The following is an 18,107-nucleotide window of genomic DNA, read 5'->3' as shown; positions in this document are numbered from 1 at the left end:
GTGTGTGTGTTTTTGTGTATGTGTGTTAGTATGTATGTCTGTGTGTCTCTCTGTATATGTGTGTCTGTATTTCTGTGTGAGTGTATGTGTATGCGTGAGTGTGTGTGTGTGTGTGTGTGCGCGCACACGTGCGTTGTTTGAGTGTTAGAGGCAGAAAGGGATTGAGCCTAGGAAGCAGGAAATTCATTCCATCTGTTCGCTATTCTTTGACACCCAGGTGATCATAGTGTGCAACACACCTTCTCTGATAGCTGCTATTCTTTTTCTTCTCATCCTAGCTGCTGGGCTGGTGAGTCTGCCTTTGGGATTGTATGTGTTCCTCCTCTACACGCGCTTGGTAAATCAGAATGTCCATATCGGTGGCTATAACACACTCCTACTAAAGCTCCCATGTTAGTTCAGTGGGTTGGCTTCTGGCTTCTACGGAACAGGTACCTTGACTTCACATGTCTACAAATTGATGTTCTCTATCCTTCCACAAGCGGGGCATAAACCAGAAACTTACAAGTATTCTTTAATCCTCACTACTCACACTCAGGCAACCACAGTGTTAGGAAAAAATCTAACTCTAAAAGAGCATGCTCTTCTGATTTCTTCTCCTCCTCAGTTCCGGGTCTCGTCGTGTCTTGACACCACAATTGTTCAAGCATCTTCCCTGAACATCTTACATTCAGCAGAGCTGCATCCTATAGTGCAGAGGTCTAACCAGGCACAGTGCTGCGTAGAGCCTTCTAGATGCATCACTGGCTGTGAAATGAAGGCAAACAAGCAGGGCAAATCCCAGTGTGTTTCAACTCTATCTCCTCAAACCTCACCTCCTTCCACATGGCTCCGGACACTTAGTTACATAAGTATACTAAGTTACAGATCATCTCCCAGGAAACCTCTTCGGAGCCTCTACACTTTTGCACATGATTTTTTTTTCCCACTTCAGATTATAGTCTAGCAGCATGACCAGGGCTCTTGATGAAAAAGTAGAAGCTTGGACTTCACGCCAGAACCAAGTTTATCCAGATCACTAGACAATTCTTGTGTATGTGCACTATTTAAAATCTCTATAATTAATTTGATAGTTAACTAAAATTAATGCAACCTGTCTTTACTATCTTGTAATGGTATAGATAACAAGGGGATTCTATCTATAGTTATACTTAAAATGTTTATAGGGCGATTCGAGCTACACTGAGTAGATGAGCAAATGCACAGCCTGAGAAGACAGCTCAGTTGGTACAGGGATTGTTGCACAAACTTGAGGACCTACATTTCATCCCCCAGCACACATGTAAAAGCCAGATGTGTAGTCCTAGTTCTGAGAAGGCAGAGACAGGAGGAAACCTGGGGTTTGCTGGCCAATCAGTTCCCCTGAATTCATGAGCTTCAGGTTCAGTGAATGACCCAGTTTCAAAGAATAAGGTGAGCTGGCTGAAGAACAGCATACGTCTCCCTTTGGCCTCTACATGCACACACACACATACACACACACACACACACACACACACACACACACACACACACACAAAAGAAAAAGGGACAGCAACATACTGAAAAAAAAAAACTTCTGCATGTACATCCTTGGGCACCATTACACTAAGACAAAACACAAGCTGGGCACAATGACACAGTCCTGTAATCCAGGCGTTCTGAAGCCGGAAGCAGGAAGATTCCATATTCTAGACTAATCAAGGCTACAGAGTGAGTTCTGGGCCAGCTAGGGCTGCACAGGGAGGCCCTGTTTCAGAAAAACAAAACAGGATATAACAAAACAAAGTTTAAGAAAAGTTTCCTTAGAAGCACTGAGGATTGTTGGCTACAATCACAGACTGATTCAGATGTTTTACGTTGAGGATATAGATTTTAAGAACAATGTGGCGGTTAGATGAATTGTCAAGATGGCAACCAACTCCTGCCAAGGACCCAAAGACAGTTTCTTTTTATTCACAAAGAAACTCTTTTCCTGGAAAATGCAGTGTTTTCTAGAGGTGTGTGGTGCATGCCCTGTGTTCACACTGGACATGGGTTAGGTGTTAGACTGTGAAAATTATAACCAGATATTCACCAACAGGAACACCTGAGGTATATGTACACATTGTGCTGCATATGAGACACGTGGTTTAAATCAATCACAAGAACATATATCATCTCCGGCCCCGCCCACTGGATGATAGACACATCCTCCTGTGAGTGGCCACAGTAAGGCCCCTTCGACTGTCCAAACTCTGCCTCTCCTTTGAAGCGTCAACTTACACAGTCTTCTGCATCCTGTGCTGCCTTAGATCTTCTCCCTCTTGCTCTTTCCCCTTCTTACCCAGCGCTCTAATCCAGCCCATTGGAAAGCCCAGGTGACTTCCGAGCAGGAAAGTCTCCTAAACATCCTTATCATCCCCAGTAATCATCTCATCTGAATTGAATAAATACTCAATAAGATTGTCAAACAAATGCTAAAAGAAAACAAACAAACAAAACACCAGAAATAAGAACAACCCTGAAAGCACATTGACGATATTGTCATCCACCCAAATGGGAGCCTCTCTAATAGATCTATTCTATACGGGGACACTATGATAAAAGGGGACATTTGATGATCTTTTTCCCTATTCATATAACCTTACATATTTCTCTACAGTCATTAGTCTTTTATTCAATGAATTCAGTACCAATTGTGTGCCAGGCACTAAGCTCTACTTTCTCTGACAGATTCACAATGCATCATGAGTACCAGCTAAGTACAAATGTGGTATATTTAAATGTGACATTATGCCTTCCTGGTGGTACCATTGGGGGGCAGTGATTAATTCTGACTAGGCCAAGGTAGGGAGGGGCTCTGCAAAGGATGGGATCCTTACCTTCCATATATAATGATGCAAAGGTTCCTTGAGAATCTCATAAAAGGGCACTGGGAGGAAATACACGATTTACTCACTTTACTTTTCAGTGCCTCTCAAAACATAATGGGAGGCAAGTATCAAAGAAAGATTTACTGTTCTGGTCTAATCTAGTGGCCCTTTTTTGAGTGACTCCGAGAACTTCGGTAAACCTGAGATCAACTGTTAAAATTGACTTTGCTTAATGGAATGGCAACACTCCTAGCTCTTTTCTCAAACAGGCATATTGCAATTAGCTCTTTTCTTTCTTTCCTTTTACCATTAATATATTGCGTTTGGTACTTGAGCCTGGAGGAAGTAAGTTTACCATCAAAACATACTTCTTAGTTCAAATAGTCACTAAAGTAGGCTTTGAGTATATTTACGCTTTTAGAGAAAGCAGTGAGGAGGAAGGATAGTAAGAAAAAAATCAAAACTGAAATACACCAGGCATATCTAATATTTAAGAACTTCCATTTAGAGACCCACCTAATTCCTCATCTCAGAGTGCTCCTGGGTAAGGCACATAACAAACTGCTGCTCAAAGAGTCAAATGGTTTCTATTTCTATTTACTCAGAGTTTCTGAATCTTCCTTAGATTGATTCGATTTTAAGAAAGTAAAATACTTTACGGACATCACTGGGGAAGGTTGGCTATTTCCCTCCCTCAGTGAATACTGTCTTTCAGGCACAGTAGACTCAAGGTCAGGGAATACTGTGACCTTCGGAACCTAGCACAAAGGTGGCTTTTTTCCCCCCACCCTTCTTTCTCCTACTGGTTTTATGAGCTGGTGCCAGCTGAGTCTAGATGGTGTGAGCTTTACACTTGACTGAAACACTCCCTGCCCTCGGTTCTGGGAGCTCCACTCTGCTGCCTCCATCTGCTGCCTCCGATAAATGCTCATATTTTAAATATGTTACAATCAGCATACGCCCAGCCTAGTGTGGTTTTGTGGGGTTTGTGCTGCAAACAGCTCCACAGAGGCGGGTAGGGGCCCTGTGCCACAGACAACCGTGCAGCCTAAGCTGCTGCTTGGGTGCAAAGAATCAAGGCACAGGGTCTGGGGAGGAGAGATGAGAGAGAGAGGGTGAAGTGGTGAGAATGAAGATTGCCTGGAAGAGCTTCTAGCAAAATTCCCGCTGTGTCTTAATGATGCAAAGAGGCTATCAGAATCCAAACAAGGCTTGGGAGAGCTCCGAAGACTGAGAACACATCTCAAGTATGTTCATCTTTGACCACATGATGGAAGGAAGTGAAATTTATGTTGCTTCCCCTTTCTCTCTTCAGCGTAATCGTCAACTGCTTATGGGAAAGACAAAATAAGACCTGTACAATGGCTCTCTAAAGAGCAGGATGGGGCTGGGGCGATGGCACAGTGGTTAACAGCACTGGCTGCTCTTTCCAGAGGACCCGAGTTCGATTCCTAGCACCTAAATGGCAGCTCACAACTGTCTATAACTTCAATTCTAGCAGATCTGACACCCTCATACATGCAGGTGAAACACCAGTTCACATAGAATAAGAATATAAAATAAATAAATCATTTTTTAAAAAAGAGCAGCATCATAGCAGAAGCTGCCAGTAATTGAAGTGTTATTGCCTCATCGCCCTGTGACCAGAGACTATTAGAGCTAGAATGAGAGGCAGGGAACACCCTGTCCAATTCCTTTATCCTGGATGCATCTTAAATCCTAATGACTCAAGTTCATTCCTGGTAGCCCTTCTCCCACTCAGCTCCCTGCCTTGTTCCCCCACCCCACCCCCACCCCACCCAGCAGAGCTGACTCCACCTCTGCTTGGAGCCAAACACCAGAGAATTACATTTGCCTCCTGCATTTCTCTTCTACCCCACAGTTGGTCTGACAGCAAATGTTATCAGTTCTTCCAACATACAGGATTTGGCCCCTGGTTATTATCTCCTTTTCTACAGCTGAAGTCATATTTTAGCTTTTTAAAAATTCATACACAAGTACACAAATACACATATGATACACACACACACACACACACACACACACACACACACACAAACGCGCAGGCTTGCAAATGTGCACACGCACGCACAAATATACTGAGCCCATTTAGTGCTTCCTACGTATACACAGGTTTAGGGCTGACCTTAGGCATGGACAGCCTATCAGAAGATTCATCCCTGAAGAGAACTGATCCTCCCTCAGAGGCCACTGACTGCCTGTGTATGGGGCACAGAGGTCTTTGCACATGCACTGGGGAGCCTGGGATGTTAAGTACATGGAGTTCCTTCCAGGGGAGGAATGCAAAATCTGTTCTCTGTCTATAAAGATGAAACCGATGTGCTTTCTACCCAGATGACCTGACGTTTGTGCAACCTGTGTGGCTGGTGGCTGGAGACTTCACAGAACCAGATCCTCCTCCGGACCCTTCTTTTTTTTTTTTTTTTCCTCCTTTATTAATTTATTCTTGTTACATCTCAATGGTTATCCCATCCCTTGTATCCTCCCATTCTTCCCTCCCTCCCAATTTCCCCTTATTCCCCTCCCCTATGACTGTTCCTGAGGGGGATTACCTCCCCCTCTATATGATCATAGGGTATCAAGTCTGGACCCTTCTTATAAACTTATAAACTTGTTTTTTCCTCATCCAGTCTCTAGAACCCCCCCCTTTTTTTCAAGACAGGGTTTCTCTGTGTAGCCTTGACTATCCTTGACCAGGCTGGCCTCAAACACACAGTGATCGCCTGCCTCTGCCTCCGGAGTGTCGGGATTAAAGGCATGTGCCACCACGCCCAGTTAGAAACCATTTTTATGGGAGGTGTCCCCAGTACTTTGCAAAAAGTTTTCAGTGTAGTCATGACTTATCTGTATGTAGATTATTCTGTTCCTCAAGGAGATTTATGAATGCTTTGTTGTGCACTGAGGATTGAGTTAATTATCACAAGATTAGTTTTCACAAGATTGTGTTGTGCTTACATATGCCCAGAATAAACCACCCAGGGGTCAGACTCCTGAAGTTTGAACCAACACTGGTTACTGAGTCGTGATGCACTGGACTGCCTTCTTTCCTCCTACAGCTCATCACTTCACTGCCCATGAAGCTTTCAGAGAACACACACACACACACACACACACACACACACACACACACACACACACACACACACACACGACGTAGGAGTGGAGACTTGAGAATTTCCCCCCAATCCATGTTGGTATATCAACTGACATAGTCTTCTTTAGGTGTTCCATGGCAACTATATTGTTGAGAGTTCATGGGTGCAACATTCCTGTCGTAGCCAGAAGACGCAGTCTCACAGCATTTGTCCTGGTCCTTTGTCTTCTACAATGTTCCCACCATTTCTTCTTTATTTTCCCTGAGCACCCCGTAGTCATGCTACAGAGAGTTGCAGATCTCTGTAATAGTCCCCATTTGCTGTCAAAGGTTTTGTGATGAGGAATAAGAGCTGCACTAATGTATATACAGAAGGATAAATACTTGGAAGGCAGGTGGAAAAGATATTAACTTAGCAAAATGGTAGTTGTGGGTTCTCCTCTCCACAGGTTCGTGGCTAGGCTTACAGTACCAAGCGTGAGTTCCCTTACTGAGTAAGCCTTAAGTTCAATGACAGAGCAGTTGGTTAGCTCCAATATGTAAGAGCCACTACTGCACTGCTGGTGATATGGTGCAGGGCTTGTTGTGGCTCATTGGATTTACAGCTGCATAGGACTGTTGATAACTTTTCTCCTTTGACAGCTGTCATAACGGCCTACAACATGAGAGCTAGCCCTTAGGGAGGAGTCTTCCAGGTCAGTACTAGTTTAAATTCTCCAAGTCTATGACTGTGATATCTTCAGAAACAGAATCCTACCATCATGGTGTTTGCGTGAGTCTCTAAGCCCCCTGACTAACAACTTGAAGGAACATACCACTTTCCTGGCACTGGACTTTATCTTAAATAATCTATGGTTCTGGGGGCACATTATCTCTTTATGTAGGTGAGTCCAATTAACTTATATACATATATAGTGTCTGTATCTATATATTTTATATGTATTTTAAGTAAGGTTCTAAAATAATAGATATCTCCTTTGGATCCTTGCAATGGCACAAATGTCAGTATGTGTCAAATATAATAGCTACCTGTTCTGGAGACTGATGATTTATTGGTCCACGGCCACACTCATTAGCCAGTACAACAGTAGAAGATTCAGTGTGCCGAAGAGACCTGCTAACTGAAAACTCTGGCTTTTTACTGAGTTTTCCAACATGTGTTATAGGCTTTTTAAAAAACAACAGCAACAAAACAGTGTTTCATATAGCCCAGGATAGCCTCCTTAGTACGTAGCTGAAACTGGCCCTGATCCTCTTGTATCTACCTTGTGAGTGCTGGGATTACAGGCATGACCCACCATTCAAGGCTCTAACTATTGTAAGTTGGGAGATACCCCTGTTGGCCTCAAAGGCTCTCATCCGGGTAAAGGTTAAAGTCTAAAGTCTAGGAAGATCCTGTGTGAACTCGAGCTCCCATTATCCCTCTGACCTACTCTGCCCACTTTCCCTCACTCTGATCTAGTGATGGTCTGTCACGCTGACCACCATTTCCCTCAAATCTTAGTTCCTCAAATAACCCGGGCATACCCCTGAGGCAAAGCCTTGCATTTTCTGCCTTCTTTACCTGAAAGGATCTTGGGAAGCACCACTAAGTCAGAGTTTTAGATAGTTTGTTTCCCCCACTGCACCCAGAGGCCCTGGGCATGACAGATGATCAAGTCCTGGGAGTCCTGGGTGACAAGTTCCAGGTGGATACTAACCACATCCCAGCAAAGGCTCTGTACATGGTCTTGTTCTGAATGCTAGGAACTCCAGGCGTAAGTAACCTACAGGTGTGTGAAGGCGTTTTGGTGTCCACCTTCACACTGGTTTCCTTTATCCTACTTCTTGCCTTGTAAGCTATGTTTCATGCCATGTCTTGAGTCTCTGGCTATGTTCCCACAGTGCTTTAGAACTTGCTCTGTTCTCTTCCACCTGCCATTATTAAAGCATATCTCCCTAGTTTCTATTACCTAAAGACCCTAGCACTTCTCTCCTAAGCCAATAAACTCATTAGAGCCCAAATATTAATGAATAATAATGTCTCTACTGCCTGGAAAATAATTTGCATTTAAACAACTTTTGGTGCCTGAATGCAAAAGGGTAAATGGCGAGGGAATTCTCAGTAGGCCTCAGGCTTGGACTAGCTAGGGCAGCCACACAGAAGTCCCTGAAGAAAAATCAAATCCCAACCCATACATAGCTGTCCACTCTGTGTCTGTAAGGTGAGCATAGCCATGTATACTCCTCAGAGCATGCATGCTACAGCGAGGCAGGGGGCCAATTAGAGGTGCTGAGAACATCTTAACTTGCAAAGAAGTAAGCCTGTACTTTGTGATGAATGCGCACGCATGCATGTGGTACTATCGATTCCTCCTGTTAGGGTTTTGATAGCTTTTTAGCTAGCTTTCAATCCTGCTGCCACAAAACACTTCTTGGGAGAGAAAAAGAAAACTGTATATGTATAGGCTCAGTCAAAAAGAACAAAGAAAAAAGACTAGTTGGGTAGGGGGTCAGGAACAAATGATAAGCCTATTTCTCCAGCATTGTCAAACAAGGGAGTCGCCTGAACAAATGACAAAGGATTTTACCCACTCGCAAGTAGAGTGCCTTATGCTATCTCTAGTGGACCAATAGCCACCCACACCTGGCCTGTCTAGAACACTTCCAAACTTTCCCAAACATAGCAGATCAGGCCAAGCATTTTGTCTAGTTTCCCAGAGCCAGCTCCAGGTGGTCTGGCTCCCATGATTGTTAAAAATGAACAAGTTTTCTTTCCAATTATAATAGAGTATAGCATCTTTCTGTTCTCATCCACACAGGCTTCTGAGTCTGCCACTGGGTGGAATGGGTATTGATCTGCCATTTCTCCGGGGGATCCTCGGGTCTTGTTTATTTCATTCTCCGGATAGAGGTGTCGCCTACAGAAGCTTTCCAGGTTTTATCAAAATGTCATCTTCTAAGTGGAAACTCAGGAGACATTAGTGCAGATTTCAGATACTCAGTTTCTTGATGGGGACACACACACACACACACACACGCACAAACACACACACACACACACAAACACACACACAGAGCACTTTGTAACTACAAAGATCCCTGCCTCCCCAAATGGAGTCTAAACTGACTACAGAGAGAGCACCAGGCTTCCTCGTGCCACCTGGAAGCACGTGTTGGTTTCTGTCAGAACAGAAGTGCAATCTACTCCTTCAGCGTGAGGCATTAGAGATGCTGCTGTCCATGGAGAGGCCTCCCTCACTTCATTACTGGGTTTTGTGACAGCCATGAGACACCTGCAGATATTGTCAAATGCTCAGAGGACAAGGAGAGCTGAGGTTCTGTGCCCCACTGCAGGATTCTGCCACCGAAACAAAAAGTAGAGAGAAGCTGAGGACATTTGAATACTCCAGAAGGCGTCCCGCCTGCCTTCTTAGGTTCTGTTCCAGGCCAGCAGTTGTCACATGTCTGTATCTAAAACCCCTTAGAAGACTCACCCAAACCAACACTGCTGGACCCTCCCAGAGTGTGCGACTTAGGAGGTTTGGGTACAGAGCACAAGATTGGCAGTTTCTAGCAACCCCTCAGGGGCTGTGGCTGCCACTGCTCTGGGCGCCCTCCTGGAGAACCATACTTTCAGGCCACACTCTGTCTAACTGCAGTGGTATAGGAAGCTGTGGTGGGTGGAGAGAGGGGAACGCTTCAGCCTCCGCAGCTGCGGTTGGCATATGGGGCCATCAAGCCCATGATGCCATTGGATGCAGGTAAGAATGGTTGAAGAGACATGGAGCCACCAACCTTTCTCATAGCTCCACGCAGCTATGGTGCTCATCTGGAAGTGTGGGCCTAGTCCATCCATGCCACTTTCCCAGTGACTGTCTGGTGAATCTGTGTGCCCTGGCCCACAGCCACAGCCACTGGCCCAGAGTTAGAGAAGGGATCAAGCCATCAGTATATGTACCCTGAGGCATGGTTTTCAGTAGTGTTTTGCACAAGGGAACACAACAGAGCAGGAAGCGCACTCTCAGAGAGCCTTGATATAGACAAGAAACTGAGTTCTCCATTGACCTTCCTGGCTGCTGCTGATGGTGAGATTTAATGGGAACTGGAGACGGGACTATCAGTCCAGAATGTAGACAACTCATAGTCAACTACAAAGACCATTGTGATGGTTTGAGTGTGCACAGCCACCATGGACTCATATGTTTAAATACTTGGTCCCAAACTGGTGGAGTTATTTGGGAAGGAATAGAAGGTGTGGACTTTGTCGGAGGAGGTGTGCCATTGGGGGTGGGCTTTGAGGTTTCAAAATCCATGCCATTTTCAGTTGGCCACTCTGACCCCCCGCTCTTCGAGCTCTCAGATTTGTTTTAAGGACCCAGTTACTCTTCCAGTGCCATGCCTGCCTGCCGGCTGCCATGCTCCTGACCATGATGGCCATGCACTAGCCTCCTGAAAATGTAAGTTCCCAACAAGATCTTTTTATTACAAGTTGCCTTAGACCTGGTGTCTCTTCACAGGAATAGAAAAAAGTAACTAAGAGCATCCACAATGCTTACCCTGGAGACCTTAACCCTCAGCAGTCTCTAAAGTCAGATTCTTTCTATGTCTTAGCCTTAGAAGGAGGAGTTCAAGTGAACTGAAAAGGTGCCTTGGTTTGGGACAGACAGAGAGGAACCTTGACCATGCAGAGTGGTTTGAAACCATTTGAGGATGTTCACATGTAGGAGTGAAGCTGGGAGTTTTATTCAACAGGGGATTCACTGAAGAATAGGGCTGTGGTTGAACACTGCACATGACATCTGTCAGGAAAGATGACATGTTCATTTGTATTCCTGTGCTTTCTTGGCAGGTCAGCTGGGGCTCCATCTTCTGTTTCATCCTCACACCAGGACCCCACCCGAGGGAGCAGCGATCCTCGCAGTCTTGTTTGATTGCCATGGCAGAGGGAAACACAGAGAGAGTGGTACATTGTATGCTAGGGACTGACGCTTTTTGTTCAGAAACAACACATTTCACTAGCTATCACTAGCTAGTGTGCAAACTCATGGCCACTTAGAACCTTAGAGTATGGTTTCAATTTGGGAACAGGTCCTTCGCCATCGGATATGGTTAAGGATTTTGAAATGATATAAGATTTCTGAGTGATCACAAAAACAGTGACCAGTGTCTTGATGAGAGAAAGAGAGGACAGAGACAAAGGGTGTGTGTGGACAGGGGAAGAGAGAGACTGGACGCCTGCTGCTCATGTCAGAAGAAGGCAAGGTTGCCAGGACCTAGTAGGAGCTGAAAGGAGCAGGATGAGTGGTAGTGATGGTGATAGGGGTGGTGGTGGTGGTGGTGGTGATGGTGATAGGGGGGGTGGTGGTGGTGGTGGTGGTGGTGGTGGTGGTGGTGGTGGTGATGGTGGTGGTGGTGGTGGTGATGGTGGTGGTGGTGATGGTGGTGATGGTGGTGGTGGTGGTGGTAGTGGTGATGGTGGTGGTGGTGGTGGTGGTGGTGGTGGTGATGGTGGTGGTGGTGATGGTGGTAGTGGTGGTGGTGGTGGTGGTGGTGGTGGTGATGGTGGTGGTGGTGGTGGTGATGGTGGTGGTGATGGTGGTGGTGGTGGTGGTGATGGTGGTGGTGATGGTGGTGGTGGTGGGTGGTGGTGATGGTGGTGGTGTTGGTGGTGGTGTTGGTGTTGTTGTTGGTGGTGGTGGTGGTGATGGTGGTGGGTGGTGATGGTGGTGGTGGTGGTGGTGGTGGTGGTGGTGATGGTAGTGGTGGTGGTGGTGGTGGTGGTGGTGATGGTAGTGGTGGTGGTGATGGTGGTGGCTTCTTTCCAGCCCTCAAGTAGAACAGGACCCAGAAAACACCTTGACTTTGGACCTCTGGCTTCCAGAATTATACACAGTTCTATCTTTGGCTTTAAGCCTCTCATTTGTACTAACTTGTTTTGCTAGCCATAGAAACAAACAGCCTTGGCAAAGGGAGCCTGTGTCAGGGCTAGTGCCTAAAGAGTTTCAGGGATGGTCCTGCAGGGCTAATGGCCTTCTTCAAGCCCTTTTTCTATTCCTCTCTCCTATGCCTTGGGCCCACAAAGATAAACTTGAATTTCCCCTGCACCCACAGCCCCACTCCCTCTGGTTTCTGTTTGAGACTTGCCAGTCATGGGAGTTGGAGATAGAGAAAAAAATCAGTCTTTTTACAACATTTCTTCTGCAAGGCCAGGCTAGCTCTGTTTGCTGTGAAGGTTATGGTCCCTGCCATATAGCCCTGCCTGCATTGCTACCTTTTCTCAGGTGGCTGCTAACTATTTTCCCCCGTGTTCCTCCACAGCTATGGTGCAACAGCTGGTGCCTACAAAGGTGACTTGTCTGTCTTCTTGGTGTTCCATAACTCCACCCACAGCCTTGTCAACCATCCTGCTATTAATCTCTCCTCAGTAACTTCATTGGAGCATGCCATCTGTTTCCTGCTGGGACCCAGAAAACACTCAAGCAACATACCTCAGAGGTGAGCTGCACATCTTGAGTGGACAATGACAACCTTTCTAGAAGCAGCAACAGTGAAACAGAAGAGGGAAAAACAGTCAGAGCCCTGAAGATGCCCAGGAGTTTGCTCCCTCCTCACTCTGACCGAGAAAGGACGTGAGCTTTGAGGCAGGATTCAGAGGCCAGCTGCCCCACTTACTAGCTGTGATACAAAATTCTCAGAACCTCACTTTCTGCTCATGAATAGTAGGTATCACTCTGCTCTTCTTTGGGGGAATGTTGTAAGAATTAATATGGAACATATATTTAAAAAGCACGTCTCTACAATTAGCAGAATAATGTCCCCCCCCCAAAGACTTCTAAGCCCAAGTCCCCAGTTGTATAGGAATAGTTTAGCTTGTAAAGCGAAAGAGACCGTATGGATGAGACAATGGTTGCAGATCTTACAGAAAGGGGATTCCCCTACGTTACCAAAGGGGACCCAGCCAATCACTTGAGGACTTAAAAGGGAAAGGCAGAAAGTAGGCTGAGCAATTAAAGCTGTGGGGAGGAGAGACAGAGGTGATAGGAGAGCCAAAAAAAATCAGTGGGCTAATGCCAGTTCTAAGGTGTTTAGAGATGGAAGAACTCGAGGCTGCAGTCAACAAGGAGGCAGGGACCCTGATCCTACGCATGCTGATGCCTGGCCATCACCTGGATGACGCAGCTGGAGATACACTCTTGCCTGGAGTCTGTCTATTACAACAGTAATAGCAAAATGTACCGACTAAATTTGAGGTTATTACCCTCAAACTGTAGAGTTAAGATACCAAACAGCTTCTAGACCCGAAACATGGTAGTTAGTAGTAGCTCTCAAAGACCTGTATGCACTTTGATTTGAAAATCTACCTGGAAGCGCTCTCTCTCTCTCTCTCTCTCTCTCTCTCTCTCTCTCTCTCTCTCTCTCTCTCTCTCTCTCTCTCTTCCCCTCCCCCCCACACCCAGTGCTTTCATACTTTTCATAGCCACACAACTATTGGCTCCCCACATGAGTTGTACCAGCAGCAGGAAGGGCAGAGGCAGGAACAAGAATCACTCATTACACTGCCACGGCCAAAGAAAAAGCAAGCGTCTGCTAGTGCCTGTTGTGCAGAGGGCGGGTGCACAGAAGATCAGATCAGCATCTCTATGGCAGGAGGGAGCTTCTGCTCCCAATATTCCCCCTGGACTTAGGCATCTATGCCACTGCTTAAAAGATCCCCAGGGAATATTTATCAAGACATTCTGAGAAGAGACTGGCATGTGAGCAGGTAGATAGACTGGGCATTAGCCATGGACCAAGTTCCAACGAAAAAGAAGAGAAGGGGTTTCTATGGAACTGGAGCACTTCACTTCTCCTGCACTTGAATATCAGAACACCAGGTCCACTGCCCTTCCTTCTGCAGTAGCCTGAGAACTCTTCAGCCCTACACTGAGTTATATCATTGGTTTCCCTAATTCTGGCAAGTTTAGACTTGGGATGAGCTTTGCTACCAGGTCCCTGGCTCCCTACCATGCAGGAGGCTTATCATGGGGCTTCCTAGCACCTACAATCAGACAGTCCAATCCCTCTAATAAATTCCACCATTTATCCATCCATCCATCATGCCAGATGTGTATTTTTTCTACCTACTTATCTATGATGCACCTGCCTGCATATAGACTACCCAGAGTAGGCTCTATGTATTCATGGTTCTGCATTCACACATTCAATCAACATTGTATAGAACCCATTCAGAAAAGATACTGTGATTTTACAAAGAAGTACAATTTTTTCCCTCTTACTACTTTTCTAAAGAATACAGGATAATATAGATTTATATGGTGTGTGTGTGCATGCGTGTGTGTCCGTGTTTTTTTTTTTTTTTTACTATTATAACCGATCTAGAGATGATGGAATAAGTTAAATGCAAATACATTATTTGTGTTGAGAAACCTGTCCCTGGCCAATCTACAAGACGGAATGTCTCAGCAGCCTCAATCTGGCACTGAAATCATGGAGTGTTACTGGAAAGCTTCTGGTCTGTAGTCCATGTTGAAAAGCCAAAGAAGTAGCTTTCTGATGCAGTGACGGATGGCAGTAGCAACAGTAGTAACACAGTAGATGAATTTTCCAGCAAAGAGCAAAAGCAGGCAGGCAAAGCATCCCTGTTTCTTCCTGTGACCAGTCTATAACTGGGCTGTAGCCCTAAGGTGCTACCCACTCTGCAGGAGGGGTTTTCCCTTCATACTTAAACCTGCCTAGCAATGTTCTGACAAAGAGGCATCTCTTTTAATTGATTTCAGATCCAGTTAAGGTGAATCATTATAAATGGTGTATTTTTATATTATCTATACACACTCTCCAGTTTTTGCTACCCTGTCCCTACCATGTTAGCCGTTCTAATAAATCTCCTTTTGGAATATATTTACACTGTTGGTTCTGTTCTTTTAGAGAACCTTGACTAATACACCATTTTATACAAAGGACTTGGGAATTCATAGGTTTTGAAGTCCTGTGACCAATCTTCCATAAATACCAAGAGATGAGAATATGACAAAGCCTGTCAGGACTGCCTTTCTGTATAGCCTTGACTTATACAGAGATGCAAACATACCTAGGGAAAACTCCTCTGAGCTCATGTGATGGAAGAAGAGACGTGTGTATAGAAATAAATATGTATTGACAAGGTGGACAAAGAGTACAGGACAGGTAATTAGATCTCTACAGTAACAGTGAGTTATGGGACTGAGGAGAAACAGGGTTTAGAAAGACTTCTTGAAGGTAATGTTCAGTCTGAGCTTTGCAGGATGGTTTGGAACTCATTGGGTGATGAGAGAAGAGAACACGTGTAGAGGGAGCAACCTGAGTGGAGCACAGATGTGGAGAAATGGAATCTTCTAGGTGTGGAGTGATCCAGTGCTGCTAAAGTAAAGCGCCGACCACAAAATAAAAGTCAGCTGGGATGACACTGGCCAGAGGTTTAAAAATGTGACTATATTTTGAAAAAAAAAATCAGATGGGTTGTGGAAAAAGTTTAGTTACTCAAGTGCTTAGAAACACAAAGACCCAAATTCAATCCAGAATCGTCCTGTGATGTCTAATCTTGGTTGTCAATTTGATTACATCTGGAATCAACTAAAATCCCTGGAATGCCTCTTTTCTGAGCTTGTCACCGAGCTCCACATTCCTCATCTATAAGGTCAGAAGGGATTACTTGTGCACACAAAATGGGAACCACATGTTGGATGAAAAGGTAAGACAAGGGCATGAAAGAGAGCTCTAGAGAGCAGGAGGATATGTAACCACCGGAAACCTGCCCCCGTGCCTCCCTTCCTGTTTCCTTATCTAAACTGAGCTGAGCATGATAACACCTTCTCCAGGGCCTGTGTGGAAACTCAGTTAACTCGTGCCACCTGTGTTCAAAATGCCTCCTCTCCCATGCTGAGCTCAAAGTATGGATAAAAAATGCTTGGATTGAATGAAAGAGAACTGCCAAGGACTTTAGATTCTGGATGTGGAGTTTAAGGTTATCCCAGAGAGAAGAAGCTATCAAATCTGAAAAAGTTGCTATGGATCTTTTTTGGGGTGGGGTGGGGCTCTGGGATAGGCCCCATCCCAACCCCAGCCCCCATCTGGAGTGCCTGAGAGACAGTGGCCACCTGCATGGCTTCTCTTTCACTTGACTCAAGCCCATTCCACTTTTTTTTTGTACATGAAGTTGAGCTCCTAGCACAGCGCTGAGGACCACTGGGTCTCTACCTCTGCAGGTTGAGCGCAGTCCGTTCCACTTTAGCCTTACAGGGTTAGTTGCTTTCAGGGACAGCTGACAGCCTTTTTTTTAGCCAAGCAGCTGCTCTTTGATACACAGCGTCCCTAATGCTCGAAGTCTGGTGGGCGATGATTGTTTTGTATCGAGATCGGCAGTGGGTGGACTAGAAGCAACCAGTCCTTTTGCTAGCCTTGGGGTGTCTAGGCTGCCAATCAAACCATTACCATCAGAGCTTTAACTGTCAAGTCACGTCAACACATATATTATGCACTTACTGTATAATTTCTGTCACCTAGATCAATGGGAAGACGGGGACACTTTTTGGTTTTGAGGAAGTGATAATGTTGTGGAGAAAATCTCTCTCTCTCCTCTCTCTCTCTCTCTCTCTCTCTCTCTCTCTCTCTCTCTCTCTCACACACACACACACACACACACACACACACACACACACACACACACGGAAACCTTCTATACTAAAGGATGTTTGTTGAATGCTATTCTTTGAGCATAACAGCCATCATGTTCTTCAGAAAAGCTGGGACTACTTGGGACTCTTGAGACAGAGTCTGGTGACTGAGGAGGCTCCCTCCTGGAAGGCAGGGGTGAGGAGGAGGGTCGTTGAACACTCACTTGAGATTCCAGCTACTCCCTCCTGCGCCTCTCAGACAGCCCTAAGTAGGTGCTAGAGTACAGCCTAAGGAAGGGTAACAGAAGAATGAGGAAGTCAGCCATGCTGCGATGAAATCTGCAGGTGTGGTTGCTTTGAGATCTTCCATGTGCTGCAGGACAGGAAGAAACCCCTTACAGCAAGCCCAAAGCTTCCGGTTCAAGACCTTGCAGCAAGCTTCCGGTTCAAGACCGACTTTGGTGGAATCCTACTTTAGTTTGCTCTTGGTAGCCTATCTGGAGGGAGCCATCAGCTCCTCAGGAAAAATAATCATGACATAAGGACACACTGTCACAGCATCATTGACAGTGGCAATTTTTATCCTGAATTGTATTACTGTCACACTGGATATTTAGAAGGAGATGGCCCCGGCATTAGATTTGAAGAAGTAGAAATAATGTGATAGTTATTACTGCCTTTTGGCTCAGGTCAGAGACTAAGACCCAGGGAATGGGCAGGATGTGCACCCTTTATTCTTTAGATCAAGGTCTTTCAGTTCAGGATGAAGCTTGGAGCTGCATTTTTAACCCACTGTTCAAGAACTGAACCCAAACAGGGCAGACAGAGGTCTACACAAAGATGTAACTTAAGCCACCTTCTCAATACTGCTGGTAGTGCCATGGATCTGTCTACTCACGCTAGGGCCTGTCTGTCACAATCCTTGTGTCCGTCCCTCTTTCCCAAACCTCCGAGGTTTTGCTCTTCACGTTTTAAAAGTACTCATCGTGCACCGAACTTGTATGCCTAACCCTGTGCTAGGATGGAAACATAAGCTAACAAAGTAAGAAGCACGGATGAGGACAGCTTCGGAAACAAGTCAGGCCAGGGGAAGCGCAGGGATAAAGGGAGCCAGAGGGAAGGAGCTCCTTGAGGGCCAGGGCCAGGTCACAGCCCCCTCCCTCGTCCCCCACCTGGTTCCCTCCCCCACCCCCGCCCCGGGGGCCGCAGAAGGGGAGGCGGTGCCTAGGGAGCGCAGAAGCAGCGCCCACACCCGGAGGGGAGGAGGACTGGGGCTGGGCGGCTCCGAGGTCAGAGTGAGCCTGGCCAGGGAGAGCGGCCAGCAGCCTGGCTGCGCAGGGGCGCGTGCCGTGAGTTCCGGCGAGCGTGTGTGGCCCACGCACCGTCTTTCAGGCGGGCCCAGGACACGAAGCCGGAAGAGGGCTGTCGAGTCGGGCTGTTGAGCGGGGAGTCCAGCTCGAGCAGCTCCGGGAGCAGGCTGGGTCTTGCTTGGCGCTCCCCGCCGGAGCCTTGCCTAGAGCTGGGGTG

At 46.1% G+C, this 18,107-nt stretch overlaps 1 long non-coding RNA gene across 1 annotated transcript; it reads right to left on the bottom strand.

Moving 5' to 3' along the window:
- Positions 1 to 10,655: 10,655 nt before the first annotated feature.
- On the bottom strand, positions 10,656 to 18,099 carry LOC311609426. Its single transcript, XR_014783383.1, has 3 exons — positions 17,963 to 18,099; positions 12,420 to 12,463; positions 10,656 to 10,853 (listed from the first exon to the last, which is right to left on the bottom strand). It is a non-coding gene; the product is annotated as an uncharacterized lncRNA (long non-coding RNA).
- Between the last annotated feature and the right edge of the window lie 8 nt (positions 18,100 to 18,107).

The sequence above is a fragment of the Acomys minous genome (genome assembly GCF_964271855.1).
Source record: "Acomys minous genome assembly, chromosome: 11".
In the NCBI taxonomy this organism is placed as follows: Eukaryota; Metazoa; Chordata; class Mammalia; order Rodentia; family Muridae; genus Acomys; species Acomys minous.
This window is presented reverse-complemented; position numbering and strand designations above follow the sequence as displayed.